We start from the raw sequence: 16,312 nt of genomic DNA, 5'->3' as shown, positions 1-16,312 counted from the left end.
AACCTCTCCAGGATTGTTACCAATAGCCAGGAGACTGCTAAGGCCTAAGTCACATTTGCTCTATGGCAAGGATATGGCGGCCGTACCCCCCCCCCCCCGAATTGACAGAAACGTTCGGCGGCCGCAGAGTTTCTGAGGTGGCCTCAGGGTGGCCCTCCGTCGTATGGCTATATTTTACAGGCCGTAGGGGTCGCCGTGGAATTATAGCGCGGAGTTATAACTTTTTTTCATTTCTACGTTTGCCGTAGCAATTCGACAAGCTGACACAAAAGAACTGGTAAAAAAAAAAGAAAAAAAAAAAAGAACCCACTCGTTACCGTCCGTCTGGCCGCACGTTCGCCTTAGGGCCCCCCCTGCGGTCCCCCTGCGGTCGCCTTGCGGGCACCTTATGTCTGTCTGAAAATTATATGGCCGCCGCAGGAACGCCCTAAGGTCACCGTGCGACATCAAATCAAAGACCGTACGGCACCTCCACGTTTTCGGTCTCCACAATGTATAAATACGCCATGCGGCTCCCCGAAAAAAACAACAACATATGTGACTGCTACATTGTGTGACCGTGGAAATACTGCGGCCGCCCTATAATTGCTAGTGGCCGTAGATTTTGTAGACCCTACGGTCGCCGTCCCAAATGTGACTTAGGCCTAAGGCAGCACCAATGCTCTGCAGAGTATGGTCCCAATGGATGGATGGATGGATAGAAGCAGCGAAGGCCCTTCCAAGAGAGGTGCACCAGGCATACACACACACACACACACACACACACACACACACACACACACACACACACACACACACACACACACACACACACACACACACACACTGATGTATATTTTTATTAATTTGAGAACCCAAAATAATTCCCATACACTAAAAACTATATCAGTTAGGAACCTAATATTTTGCTTGAAATTTAACCTAATGTTACAGAAAAACATGACATGATCCACACAAATGATTACCTTTAAATGAAGTGCTGAAAGTGTCCAGCTCCATGTTGCAGGCACAAATTCGTTCTTCATAGCATGCTGTCTGACACAGTGTAGCATTTCTTGGGGAATATTGCTAATTGTGTCACTGATTATTGTTTTAGATTCACTAAAAGGGTGTGGATTTGTAGTGTACACTATATCCTTCAAATATCCCCACAAAAAGAAATCTGGCAACGTAAGATCTGGGGATCAGGGTGGCCATTATGACTTGGACACCAAACGGTCACCAAAGAGACGCCCAAGTTCGTTCATGCAGTATCGCGAAATGCGACTCATGGCACCAGCTTGCTGAACCCATAAAGTAGATTTTGTCTTCTGTGAGGTGTCCAAGAAAGTCCTGGATTATGTTGATATAACGTTCTGAGTTTACTGTTTCTGAGAAGAAAATTGGGCAAATTACAACTCTTTGCCGACTTACAGCAAACCAAACACCAATTTTCCTGGAATGTAATGGTCTTTCCTTGCTTGATGTTGCTCACTTTGCCATAAACGAGTGCTTTGTCAATTTACATGGCCAGAAAGATTAAACCATGCTTCGTCTGTAAAAAAAAAATACATGACATCCAAAATATTGTCTTGTTCTCTTACCATCCTCTGGAGCCACTCACAGGAGGCTACACGTTTCCCTTTATCTGGTGCCAATAACTGATGCACTCCATGAATTTTGTAGGGATAAAGTTTATGTCTTGACCATCTTTCTTGCGCTGGAATATGAATGGCGAGCTTGTTGTGCTAAACATCTCAGAGATTTATTTGGGATTGCTTCCATGCTTTCCCGCACTTCATCCACTTTCTCTGGTGTAACAACACTTGGCTGGCGCATATGCTTTTTAACTTTCACGCAGCCTGTTTCTCTGAACTGCTTCACCAGTTTCCATGTCACTGATATTGAAGGTTTCATGTGACCAACAAAGTGACTTTTAAATGCAATTTGACATTCCCTAAAGGATGCATTCTTGATGTAATGTTCGAAAAAAACACGCGTTCTTCCACCGTGAGTGCCATGGCATGACCGAGTGAAAACCGTTAAACGTCACTGCCGGGTCATGTGATTCCTGATAACTCTCAGGATCATGTTACATCTTTCTGTAACAATCGGCTTCATTTACGCAAAATATTAAGTTCCCAACAGGTGTAGTTTTTACAGTATGAGAATTATTTAGGGTTCTCAAATAAAATAAAATAAAAATCACCCTATGGGAAAAAAATATATTTATATATACATTTTTTTATATATATATATATATATATATATATATATATATATATATATATATATATATATATATATATATATATATATACATACACATACATATGTATATACATACATGATACATACATATAGTGTCTGAGGAGGATAAACGTCATAACCACAACATGTACAATGATTAATGATAACTCATTTAAGAACTCTTGGGTACAGATAGTGCATGCGGAGGTTTACAAATATTGTTACTCATGCAGTTTCAAGTTTTATTCTTTTTTGTTGCGCATGTGGTGCATGTGCACAGAGTTGTTGGATTGCGCATCTACCGGAAGTAAAAAAAAAAAGTAATCCAACCACAAACTATTCAGTCAATTCTGTCAATGTATAATTACCTTTTCGTCAATTTACTTTAGCGAGAAACCTTATCAATCTAAACAGTTAGTGATTATTATGCTGTCAACAAGTGACTATTACATCTATTACAGCTATTAGTCAAGTGATTGTCACATCCGTCATCCTTCAGACAGACAGGCTGCAGTCTCTTCCCTCTCTTCAGACCTTGAAACAAAATCACAAGCTGGTCAAACACTTGGACAATGTCTTTCAATCCTGACAAATCTCAAACTCTCACTTTCTCTCTCCGAAAGGACCATCTGGCAAGCCCTCCTATCTACTTTCTTAACATTCCTCTTGAGGGAGTACAGCCAATGAAATTCCTCAGTTTCACTATCAGCAATGATCTTTCATGGGCAAACCACATTTCAAAGTTGGCCTACAAAGCCAGCCACCAACTGGGCATCCTCCATCGTACAAAGTCCTTCCTTGGCACACTTGAACTAGCATCAAACTACAACACCTTCATCCGCAGCTTGATGGAGTACTGTTCTCCCTTCTGGACTAGCTCCGCTGCATCACATCTTGCTCAGCTTGAGGCTGTGAAACCAAGGCCGTTAAGATTAATGGAATCTCCAATGATGAAGCTGAGTCCATGGGTTTATATGCCTGGTGTCGGCTTAAAGGCCCGGTCACACCTTGACGTTTTAGCCAACGTATGCCGATTTTTGAATTTTTTTTTTCTAAAACGCTGGCACACGTTGAATACGTTATGGGTAAGTTTTGATAACATTGAGAGCACGCTGAAAAACACTGCCATACGTCGTTGTACGCTGGCTTTAAACGTTGTACTTTTTGGTTGTCCTCAAATTTTTTCATGCTTGAAATTTCACGACGTATGCTGGCGTATGACTCACACGTTCCGCTACGCTGGCCACAAGTTGTATGCACGGTCTGCGATCGTTGACAGACGTCAACACATGCTACTTGTAAGTTAATCATAAGTTGAGACACGCCGAGGTAATGTTTAGCGTACCTGAAACTTATTTCTAACCTATGATTAACGTGTTGTTGGCACGTTACGCGATCGTTGCCACACATCGACAGACGTTACTTTTTAGTTAGTCATAGGCTGAAAGACGTCGGTATAATGGATCGTCCTTGCGTCAGCGTCCACGGCCACGGCCAGGACACTTATTTGCAGCATTCTTCAAACTTTTCTTCGGCATGACGAGGATGTTCACACTTCGATGTCTAGCTTGGCTATGATTCCAATTGTCCATCGGCAGCGTCTATTTAAAATAGTCGAGTTTGAGCGTTTTAACACGTTCAGAAGAAACGCTTCAAATTTCCAAACCCCAGCGTCAAAAAACAAAAGCAAGTGACAGCAATTTAAATCGTTCATTGTAAACAATGAAAATAGTTGAGTGGTACCGTTTAAAAGTCATTGAGTGTAAAAAAATCGAATTGTTGAGCGCAAGCGTCTACTTTCAATAGTGGGGTTTGAGAGATTTAGCACGTTCAATAGAAATGATTAAAATTTCCGAGCGCCAGCGTCAAAAAACAAAGGCGAGTGACAGCAATTTAAATCGTTCATTGTAAACAATGAAAATAGCTGAGTGGTACCGTTTAAAAGTCGTTGAGTGTAAAAAAAATCCAATTGTTGAGCGCAAGCGTCTACTTTCAATAGTGGAGATGCAGCCATTTAAATCGTTGAGTTTATCATTTAAATCGTTAAATCGTTAAACGCAAGGACGATCCATCATAACCCACACCCTCCCCCTCACACTCACCTACTACTGCCAACATGAACAAACTACTACTAATACTGATACTGATACTGATACTGTTACTGCTGACATGGACATCGACTCAAAAAGGACTCGAAAACACTGTTGGTTTCCCCTTTTATGAGCAGCATTTTTATATACCAATTCCCAAAACCGCTGGGAACACATCTTTATATGGCAGTTGTAACCTAGAAACACGTTAATTTATTTTTTTTTGTCGACCGGAAGACGTCATTGGAATACGTCTACATACGTCGATGTGTGTTGGGACTACGTAAAGAATTGGTTCAAAGCACGTCAAACATAAGTTAGAAATAAGTTTCGCGTAAAAAAGACATTACCGCGACGTGTTTCGACTTATGAGTAGCTTATAAGTAGCCTTTGTGGACGTGTGTAAGCGTCCGCATATCGTGTGTAAAACTTATCCCCATCGCATGCGGAACGTGTGTCATACGCCGAGTACGTCGTAAAAATTTTGAACATGTTTAAAATTTATTGACGTACTCTACTTACTACGACGTATGATAGCGTACTTTAGCGTTGTACTCACGTATACCAAACTTACTCATACCGTATTTGACGTGCCCCAACGTTTTAGACACATTTTTCTTAGGTCGGCATACGCTGGCAAGATCGCCAAGGTGTGACCGCGATGTTGACACTTCCATTTCTACGGCAGTTATGATTCGAATCGTTGTGCGTCAGCCTTTTAATAGGCTACGTCACGACATCGTCGGCGATGCGTGCAACGCGCTATGCCTAAGTTAGACTATCGTTGTGCATCGGTTGTGTAGGCCGACAACAGGTTCAGCATTCGTTGGTATAAGTTATCTATAACACAACGAAATGTTCTGTGTCCATTACCAATGCGTTATACATAAGACCAAGTCGCTATGAATACGTCCGAATCTTTAAAAAAAAAACATCAAAAGTTCAACGTCAGCCAGCGTTTTACATACATTTTAATACGTTGCCATCGCTGGCTAAAACGTCAAGGTGTGACCAGGGCCTAATGGTTAGGGTGGTGGGCTTTGGATCTGAGAGTCCTGAGTTCAAATCCCACTCAGCTGTTGCATTAATACCAGGTGGGGTTAACTCAGCCTGTCATCTTTCCGAGGTCAGCAAAATGAGTGCCAGCTTGCTGTTATACTGTGGCGGAGTGGCGACCCATCCAGGATTGTGCCCAATAGCCAAGGAGACTTCTCAAGCAGCACCAACGCTCTGCACAGAGTATGGTCCCAATCTCCTCGTCTCCATGGGCTTATCACTTCACCATCACAGTCAGGTCAGTGGTCTCTCTTTCTTCCATCACCTCCTTTCTGGTCTTGCACCGTCTGCTCTTTCCATAGTTGGCTTTGCCTGTGTGAGCCCTGCAGAACCCCCCCACACACACACACACACACACACACACACACACACACACACACACACACACACACACACACACACACACACACACACACACACACACACACACACACCTCCCAGGTTTCTGAAGGGCTCACACAGTCCACCATCGACCCCATTCTGGTGAAACTACCGAAATCCAGGATCACTGCTCACTTCCACTCATTTGTTCCTCTTTTTTCCTGCCTGTGAAATCAACTTCCCTCCATTTCTTCCCTCCATTTCTAAGTATAATTACCTCTGCCACCAAAACTGGATGGAGGTTCTGTTTTCACCCCTGTCTGTTTGGTTGTCTGTCTGTGAGCAGGATATCTCAAAAAGTTAAGGATGGATTCAAACAAAATTTGGTTGACATGTTGGGTGTTTGACAGGAATGATTTCATTACATTTTGGTTAAGTTCCAAATTCCGGATAATAGATTTTTTTAAAGTGATTCTTCACCATCGAGTAATCGGGCCAAAATGATATACAGTATAGAATATGACCATTTTTACAGCCATTTTTCCCTGCTGTGCAGGGGTTGGGCTTTTTCTTGAGGCAATGTTTTATGGCCGGATGCCCGTCCTGACGCCAACCCTGGTCACCTCTTCCGACACACAGGGATATGGTACACCTATTCTAACCGGGGCATACACCGGGACCAGTACACTGGAACTCATTTCACCGACCTCGGAAGGATGACAGGCTGAGTCAACCCCCTGGTGTTAATTCAGCAACCAACGGGGCTTGAACTCAGGACCCTGGGATCCCAAGCCACCACCCTAACCACTAAGCCAACACCAGGCTATATACAGTATAGAATGATATCGCAAAATGTTAAGGACGATATTGCAAAAAGTAAAACTAGTTCCACTTCCCTAAGTGTGGTTATAATATAATATAATTAATAGGCAGCCGTTCAACGATTTAAAACATAATCGCACTAGAAATTGAAGTGTCAACATCACCGTCATACCGAAGAAAAAAAAAAAACCATGGAGTCTGGAACACTGACGGGTTCTTCGTGTGAACCCCATTTTTATATACCAATTCCCCTAAACGCTGCCAATACGCCATTATTCAGTAGCTGTAAGTTAGAAACACGTTCAGTAAGTTCTGTGGTCATCCGAAAGACGTCAAATACGTCTAGATACGTCAATATGCGTTGGAGATACGTCACTCATAGGTTCAAAACACGTTACTCATAGGTTAAAAATAAGTTTTGGGTACGCTAAACATTACCTCGACGTGTTTCGACTTATGAGTAACTTACAAGTAACGTGTGTCGATGCGTGTCAACGATCGCATAACGTGCCTACAACTTATGGCCAGCGTATGCGGAACGTGTGAGTCATACGCTGGCATACGTTGATAAATTTTGAGCATGCTTAAAATTTGTCGACGAGCTCGGCATACTACGACGTATGCTAGCGTGCTTCAGCGTGCTCTTAACTATACAAAACTTACCCATAACGTATTCGACGTGTCAGCATTTTAGACAAATTTTTCATACGTCGGCATACGCTGGCTAAAACGTCAAGGTGTGACAGGGCCTTTAAATCGTTGAGCGGCAGCCTATTAATAGGCTACACCACGTGATCGTCGGCGATACACTGCCGTGCGCTATGCATAAGTTGGACTATCGTTGGGCATAGGTTGTGAACGCCGACAACATGCTAAGCATTCGTTGGTATAAGTTATCTATAAGTTATCGAAACGTTCTGTGTACATTACTAATACGTTATGCAGACGTCCAACTCGTTATGAATACGCCCAAAACTGAAAACAACATCAATAGTTCAGCGTACGCCAGCGTTTTACATACATTTTGATACGTTGCCATACACTGGCTAAAACGTCAAGGTGTGACAGGGCCCTCAGGTGACATTTCACCAGCTGCACAGCTGACTTCCTCAGGCCAATAGACTAATGCCAATGTCAACATAGTGTTGAACTATGACCAATAAAGATTGGGGGAGTGCGAGACACACCACATATTTTTGATTATCCCGCCGATCGCATTGCGTGCTTTCTGGTTGAATTGGTTGCATCATTGGGAACAATCATCTGGGTGGCAGATGGACGGTTGTTCTTTGTGGGTTATGCGGTTTTACCGAGTAAGACATAATCCGTGGTGATGCTCACCATAAAAGTCAGGAGGTGTGTCTGATGTATAAATGACGAGTGTGGTCATCATTGGTTAGATATTTATCGGTATGCTAACCTGATGAGGGCAAACAAACCCAAAATCCAGAAAGGTGGCTCTGTTTGATGTTTAACTGATGTTGACCATGTAACCTTTGTCTGTTTGACAGAGTCGACAGGCCAAGGCCTCCGGATTGGAGGTGACGATTTGGAGTAGGACTATGTCCAATGGAGATCGGCAGAGTGTTCGTCAGACTCCATATGCTTCACCACCGAAGGTTATGTTTTTTTTGGGTTTTTGTTTTTTCTCTCTCTCTCTCTCTCTCTCTGCAGTATATCTCAAAAAGTTGTGGATGGATCCGGATAAAATTTGGTGGGCAGGTTGGGTGTGTGACAAGGACAAAATGTTTACATTTTAGTGAAGATCTGGAACCGGATCTGACCACTAGAATTTTTAGATCCATGTGGAGGATCTCTAAGTCTTACTCACGTTGTTGTTCTTCATCTTCTTCTTGTTGTGGACTTTGTTTCACAGCCGACAGTTTTCATCGAAACTTCCTGAAACTTGGCATATATATGTAGAAATACCCTGCGCAGACAGTAACCATCTTCGATTTTTAAAAATTCCTCCTAGAAAAAAAGTTATGAGGTCAAAATATCTCCGCTAATGGGAATCGCCTAAAAAATTATCTCTAACTCGGCAAGCTTTTTGAATTCTGTTTGCGGGAATCGAACAGGGCATTAGCAGAGATGAATTACCGCACATATGCTACATCACTCTGACGTCAAATCAATTTTTACGGCGTCATTCCTACTTTTTGACATTTTTTGTTTCACAACCCAGAGTTTTCATCGGATTTTCATGAAACTTGCCATGTATATGCAGAAAGCCCATGCGCAGACAGTAACCATCTCCGATTTTGGAAATTCTTCCTATAAAAAAACTTGACATCATAATATCGCCGCTAATGGAAATCACTGATACCATTATCTCCGAAACGAGGCAAGCTGTTTGAATTTTGTTTGCGGGAATCAAGCCGGGCATTAGCACAGATAATTAATTGATCGCAAACCTGATACATCACAATGACGTCATATTCGTTTTTATGACGTCATCATTAAGAGGACGAGGATCTTAGCTCATTTGAGCTTGTTTTAAAAGATTCTTCACCATTGATAGATCGGGCCAAAAATGATATGTAGCACCATATCTCAAAAAGTTAAGGAGGATTCAGACCAAACTTGGTGGACACGGGTGTGTGACAAGGAAGAATTGGTTCAATTGTGGTGAAGATTCGAATCCAGATCCAGATCCAATAATTTTTTAAGTGCTATATATATATATTTTATTATATATATAGCACGATATCTCAAAAAGTGGTGGACGGATTCGGATGAAACTTGGTAGACAGGTTGGGTGTGTGACCTCAACTAATTGGTTTGATTTTGGTGAAGATCCAAATCCGGATCTGGATACGAGAATTATTTAATTGTTAAAGTGATTCTTCATCATTGAGAGATATGGCCAAAAACGATATTTAACATGATATTTCAAAAATATAATGGGACCGATATGTTCTCGTGGATCAGGCATTACGTGGTGGAGGTTAGATATTCCTGCTGCGATTTCACAGAACTGAGGAAAGAAACCATCGTGAAAGAGACTCGGGTGTTAGTAAAGCTTACTCCCCCTCGCTCCAACCTTCCCTTCTTCCCCCGTCCAATTTCTTAAGGCAACCTCAATTAACCAACCTCACTCAGGTGGAAGCAAATGCAGTCCCACAAGGTACATATCTCTGAGGAATATCTGTTTGCACAACCGATGTTGACTCTGTGCAAAAGTTGCGCGGAATGTGTAAAATTAAACAGTCTTTTCATCATTCACAGCAATTTGGGAAATAGAAAATAAAAATACACACGAGGCTCCAGCACCAAACGACCTTGTTAAAGCTTGTTCGTCTGTTATCTTCCAGCACTTATCAGGACAGCACACCTATTATTTTTTCTCTGTTTGTCACACCACAATGGCCCATATCTATGCCTCACAAATGTCAATGCTTCTTTTCTCTGCTCTATCTGCTCAGCTATCGGTAATCAAACAGAGGACAGAGCTAAGGAGGGGTGGAGGTGGAGGGGTTGGTGGATGTGGTAAAGGGTAAAGGGTTTGGGTGGGGGAGATGCTGTCCAAGTCATTCGGATCATCATTATCCAAGCAAAGTCAAGGAAGGAGATTTCCACAATGAGAGCCACCACCAAAAAAGGCTGCGAAGCTTCCAATGGAGAGCACTGTGTGGCCGTGCCTTGTATGAATTGCGCGACCACAAAGGAGAAAGAAAAGAAAAACAGGAATTTGCTTTTCTATGAGAGACAGGCAAGTAAGAGCATGGAGTAAACAGGATGTACCCCCAGAAGGCAAGGTGGCTCGGGCAGAGCACCAACAGAATGCCTGGAGGGAAACACAAACGACACACTTGCCAGTAATAGCAGAAAATGATATTAACATCATATGACAGGATGTGTGAAAAGCTCTTTTTAAAAATTCAAAAAAGAGCAATGCCAATAGTGGAAACATTATTGCCAACGAGTACTTGTGTAACCTTCAATGTGGTCTCCAAACAGAAGCTTTGTGGTTGAATTGTGTTTGAAGGAGAGAATGGGATGCAGGGAAACAAAACTACCCATGAGGTTGTCAGATAACATGAATCGGTCAGGTTCTTCAGACAACCATGCTGAGAAATGTAAAACTTTATTTTTTAATGTCCCATGTCCAATAATAATATTGTGAGGACAAATTTAGAAGCAGAAATGTTGTACATCTGTCCATCAAGACCTGTGCTGCATGTGGCATACAGACAGGAGGAGCGATCCAACTGGGAACTTCATAATCGCACTTCTCTAACCTGACCTCGAAACATCACACACTGTCTATATTGATCCCTTAAAACACACCCTTGGGGTTTTTGATAACTTTTTGATTATTCAGTCTTATCGATATTCCATCAGCACTTCTTGCGAACAAGTTCATCAAGTTAGCCTTATCGCCACCACTGAACCTCAAAAGATATATCAAGATGGTTGGTGCACATAATCGGGCGAAAGCAGGCGAAGAACGAAGGTGAAAGCATCCCATTAAAGCAGTGTTTCCCATTGCACCAGGTCGATAGGTCAATGTACAAAATTTACAATATAAATTGCATGGTTTTCCGATGATCATATGCACCCCATGCAAGAACACAACGATATTTTGCTCTCTTTCCCTTACTGCACATACGGCACAAATATAACTTGCAAGCTCCTGTCATCCGTCACGCCATCAAACGGTTTCAGGGGTTGCTCCTTCCACTCAGATTTTAAACTTCCTTCCATTTACATATTCGTTATTGAAGTGTTTGAGCCACGGCTCGGAATGTTCTCAGTGGGGGATCCCCGTTTCAGAGTTGAGTTCCCATGCACAAGTGGCGAGAATGCATTCTTTACAATTTATCTCCAATCGTTGTCACCATCCCAACGGTCTGTAATGTGGATCATTCAGCTGAGACAATTTCCTCGACGTAGAGCATTGCACAAGTTGGCTTTGATCTCAAGCTATGGCTGCAATGAGGTGTAAGCAATAGTCCCATCTGTCAAAATGAAACCGAAAGTCATCTGCAAGCTTTAAACCTGTTTTTATCCAGAGAAAGTAAGAATCGTGTTTGTGAGAATAGCTCGTCGCTTCACCAAAACGAGTGTCCTCTTTATATGAAGCCCAGACTCATGGAAGAGCCGGAAGGTAACATGATGGAGGGAAGTAAGGTAACGTATAGTGAAACAACAGGTTGACGTAATAAACAGAGTCGTGAGCGATGTCCTCATCCTTTTGAAAAGGAAAACAGTGTGTTCCACTTCCTAAACTGCTCACATCACCAATCTTCTGTGCGTCTCCTCAGCATAGAAATGCCATCGGGGTTACCTGGGAGCATGTGACTGGTATATTGAAATGCAACAACTTTCATCACCTAACATAATATAGAGGTTTTTAAAATTTTCTTCTTTATCTTCTTCATTTTTCTCTGCTTCTGTAGTGAGGATGTCTTTTCGAGATATGCAGACAGGCCAGCAGATGTGTGGATCATTAAACATCCCCAAGGATTTAGTGAAGAAACTCTCAAACAACACCGATACTCTTCGGACTGAGAGCAAAGAAACGGGTTAAGTCCAAAAAGTTAATCAAAGACCTCGCGCTAATCCACGTCAACCTTTTCGAGCCAGGATCGGAAACTCGCTCCTTTGAAATGCAAATTTGGTGTAAACTGGATTAGTGAATTTGGCGCAGCTGTCAAAATAGGGCTGGGAAACAAAAAATGCAGAGATGCAAATGCGTTATCGTCGGCGTGCCGAGCCCCACAGCATGCACGGGTGGCAAATACTCCTGCTTAGGGGGGGATTAGCGGGGACAATAGGAGCCGTCAGGAACCAGGCGGCCACAGGCGCAGGAACGTGCAACCACAGGCACAGCAACTGGGCGGCCACAGGCGCAGCAATGTGCTGTCACAGGCACAGCAACTGGGTGGCCACAGGCGCAGCAACTGGGTGGCCACAGGCGCAGCAACTGGGCGGCCACGAGCACAGCCATCCAGTGTCCACATAAGCAGCAACCAGGTGACCACAAGTGCAGCAAACAGGTTGCCACAGACACAGCAACCTCGCTGCAACAATGGCAACAACAACCAGGCAGCCATAAGCGCCATAAATGGGAAGCCAAAGGCGCAGTCAATGGATGGCCAAAGATGCAGCAACTGGCCCACAAACTTATCGAGAACACATGCCGGAGAGCAATTCCTCCGTGTACACCATCGACTCATCAATGATCACAATCTCCTCTGTACATCTCCATTAGTCTGGCAACTCGTTCTGCTATTTTCATCCTGAGTTTAAGGTTCCAGGAAAGACTGACCATTATATTAACCAAAATGTATCATTTCAGCAAAAGCCAACCAAGATGCTCAGGAACACGATCCAAAAGTTATTTCGCAAAGCATATCTATCCAATAGGGAATTAAATCACGGATATATTTACCACCAAAGTGCTCCCAAAAGATCATTCTCCAACTTACAATTCGAAGGACAGCACAAGTGTTTAACTAATATTTTCAACCAGGTCCTGGGACAGCAGGCTTAAATTATGCAGAAATATCTGAAAAAAAAATCACCCTGGCATGTATTATTGATACAAATATATATATATATATATATATATATATATATATATATATATATATATATATATATATATATATATAATTTTTTTTTTTTTTAATGACAGAAAAGAAGAATAAAAAGGCAGTGAAAAAAATAAAGACTTTCAAAATGGTGCCCAAATGATCAAAGATGAAGCTTCGATATCACCTGATCCGTGTCCCTCGGTCTCCTTTTAACCCTTCCCCCATGGGACGGTGGATCAAAATGCTACCAACAAATGGGAAAGGGACAAAAGCTCATGGTTGAGACGAGGAAATGGCTGCAAGTGCAGTGAAAGTTCAAAACTCGTGAACAAAGAGATTCGGCCGAACTTGGCCATTTCGCTGCATCCTTTGACGTCTGCGTTCCGAATTTGATATAAAGGCCAATGCTCTGCAGACAGAGGGTGTATTTGTAAAGCTGATGGTCGAGGCTATTACAAGACAGGAGGCCAAGCCAAAGGGGGTCCCATGTGGTCCCCATGCCCATCATCAAGCAGTGTAGGAAGGAAAGATGACGTACAGTATAGGTATAAGTAAGATAATTTAGCTCATTATCTACACTATCACAGACATGTTTGTCTGCCTGTTGTGTGTGTGTGTGTGTGTGTGTGTGTGTGTGTGTGTGTGTGTGTGTGTGTGTGTGTGTATGTGTGTGTGTGTGTGTGTGTGTGTGTGTGTGTGTGTGTGTGTGTGACCATTTTTCTCAGAGATGACTGAACGGATCATCGTCAAACTTTCAGAGGTTCATCAGTGAGGGTCAGGAAGTGTTTAAGACAAAAATAAAATTGAAAAATTTGAAGAAAAAAGTTTGTTTGTATTTTTTATTATTCTTTCATGCCTCAGCCTTTGTAGCTATGTGAAAGGTAATATTAAATGATCCCCAACCCCATTGTTTAGTCGGTGTGGGGAAGTGTTTTAGGCACCAACAAAAAATAGAAAAAATAAACTGATTTATTCAAAATGCCAACAGGGTTAGAACAGCACCGGGCAACGTCGGGTACCCACCGGGCAACATCGGGTACCCAATGGGCAGCATTGGGTACCCACCAGGCAACGTCGGGTACCCACTGGGCAACGTTGGGTACCCACCGGGCAACGTCGGGTTCCCACTGAGAAACGTCGGGTTCCCCTGCTAGTTTTAAATAAACCTCAAATCTCAGACAGCATTGTCCAAAAGAAAACGAAAACGATGACAATGCCACTGGTATGGATTAATTGTGAATTTTGAAAACTCATCATAAAGACCCAAGCATATATAAATCGCTCGTTTCATGGGTCGTTTGATTTGCGCTCTTCCCAAACACAAACGTCTGTCACAGAAAGCATAGAAAGGTGGCGACACATGTTATCCAAAGGGGGAAAAAAGGCAAAAAGCGGAGGTCATAGGTCACATGGGCTATTTGTGCGCAGAGAAGAAGGCGACCGATGCATGGAAGGAGGTTTGCGAGTGATCTGGGTCGAGGATACTTGGCATTCGGAAAGTGTTGGGAGGCAATAGTTCATAATTGTATGTAGGAGTGACGTCATAATCCTACGAGTGATCATATACAATCCCAAAAACGGTAAAAGGAATGTGAGAGCTTCCTTTGGAAGCGCAACCAATGACGGGCACACTCGCGTTTCCAGGAACGTGTCACACGTGGCTTGAGTGTGCAGGAAAAGGCCGTGCGATGCGGTCGTCGCCGTGCGACTCCCTTTGGGCATCGACAGGGGCCGTTTGGGGGAGTGTGTGCGACGGTATGGCGCGTGTCCCGACGGCGCACTGTAGCCGTGGTGCGTGCGCCTCCCAGCGCACGACAGCCGTCCCGAGGCCGTCAGAGCGCCGCGCCAAGTGCGCAACGGACAGTTCGTTTAAAAAGGCTCACCTGCGCACACCGCAAAGTAACTTTGAGGCTCTGGTTACTAGGACGCGTCGGCGCCAAAGTCTTCTCGAGCTTCCCGAGGTTTCCCGCACTGTTCGCCTCATTGTTCGCCTCGTGACCACGACCCTACCTCCCCTCACTCTTGATGCAAAGCATCCCCCGCCACCCCCAACTACCCTCCCGCTCCTCATCCTCCACCCTCCCCATGAAGCCGAATGGTTCCGCCCAGATTAGCGCTCATCATCGCTCGCAATGTCCAACAGCCGAAGCGATCCGTTTTCCCCGCTCGGGAAAGAGAAATCTCACCGTGACTGCGAGATCCCCCACCCCCTCATGGTCTCTGCGAGGGAACGAGCAGCGTCGGGTGTGGGGATGAGCGACCCGGGGGAGGAAGGGGGGAGGGGCTTTGTGTCGGGGATGCAGCAAACTGAGCGCGCGGCACGCAAGGCGGCTCCATGCCCTCATTGCTTATGCAAATTAATTACCGGTGCGTTAATACCAGGACAAAACAACGGCGCGGGCTTCGCCGCCATGCTTCCCGCTCCACGCACGACGCGGCGTCCACAGCACGTCGCCTTGACGAGCACACACACACACGCTGAGCGCACGGACGGCCGTTTAACTCCCCACCAAGTGTCGCGATGCCGGGACTAATATCGTGCACCGTGAGATGATGTAACGTGAGTGTGAGTGTGAGTGTGAGTGTGAGTGTGAGTGTGAGTGTGAGTGTGAGTGTGAGTGTGAGTGTGAGTGTGAGTGTGAGTGTGTGTGTGTGTGTGTGTGTGTGTGTGTGTGTGTGTGTGTGTGTGTGTGAGACAAACAAGGAGGATCACTCCGCCGTTTCGGGGCCATCGGGCCCTCATGGCGAGCGGACGCTGCGCAGCAGATTCCCTGCGAGTGGGACAAAAACCCGCGCTCTGCGCCGACAAAACTGCGTTTCCGAGGCGCGTGTGGCGCCTGACGCGGAATATCCGCGGAGTGCGAGCGAACTTGCTGACGTAGTGCCGAAAAGCGCGGGATGATCATTGTTATTGTTAGTGGTGCGTCGCCCGCGTGACGTCACGTCCACCTGCTGCGTAAACAAAAAATACCGACCGGTGGACATGAGCACTCTCGAGGAAGGCGGAACAACGCGCCGTTTGAACCTCGCCGCGGTATCACAGCTGCACGTTTAATACGTACGTACGTTGATCACGTGTATATTCGGGTGCTGGAGGCACGGGTATGTGCGCAACGACACGACCCCCGACCCCCCATCCCACTTTGTGCGCTCTCAACGAAGCTTTCCTGGAACCAAGCTGTTCTTTCACCCAGGGAGCTTTTCTTTAAAAAAATGTAATCTTTTCATTCGTTTTCCTGATAAAGCTTTTCT

At 44.3% G+C, this 16,312-nt stretch overlaps 1 protein-coding gene across 7 annotated transcripts in view; it reads right to left on the bottom strand.

The window, feature by feature from the left end:
* Positions 1–15,381, bottom strand: part of LOC147020180 (forkhead box protein P1-B-like) — a 737,853-nt gene extending 722,472 nt beyond the window's left edge. For 6 of the 7 annotated variants that reach the window (XM_085895292.1, XM_085895291.1, XM_085895293.1 and 3 more), the window contains exon 1: positions 14,944–15,097. The gene's annotated coding sequence lies outside the window, so the exon portion shown is untranslated. Of the gene's footprint in view, positions 1–14,943; positions 15,098–15,246 lie in introns of those variants that run through there. The other variant, XM_085895286.1, reaches the window with a different exon arrangement.
* Between the last annotated feature and the right edge of the window lie 931 nt (positions 15,382–16,312).

This window comes from Eptatretus burgeri, chromosome 9 (genome assembly GCF_056783735.1).
Source record: "Eptatretus burgeri isolate ZD-2024b chromosome 9, Ebu_testis_v1, whole genome shotgun sequence".
NCBI classification, from domain to species: domain Eukaryota; kingdom Metazoa; phylum Chordata; class Myxini; order Myxiniformes; family Myxinidae; genus Eptatretus; species Eptatretus burgeri.
This window is presented reverse-complemented; position numbering and strand designations above follow the sequence as displayed.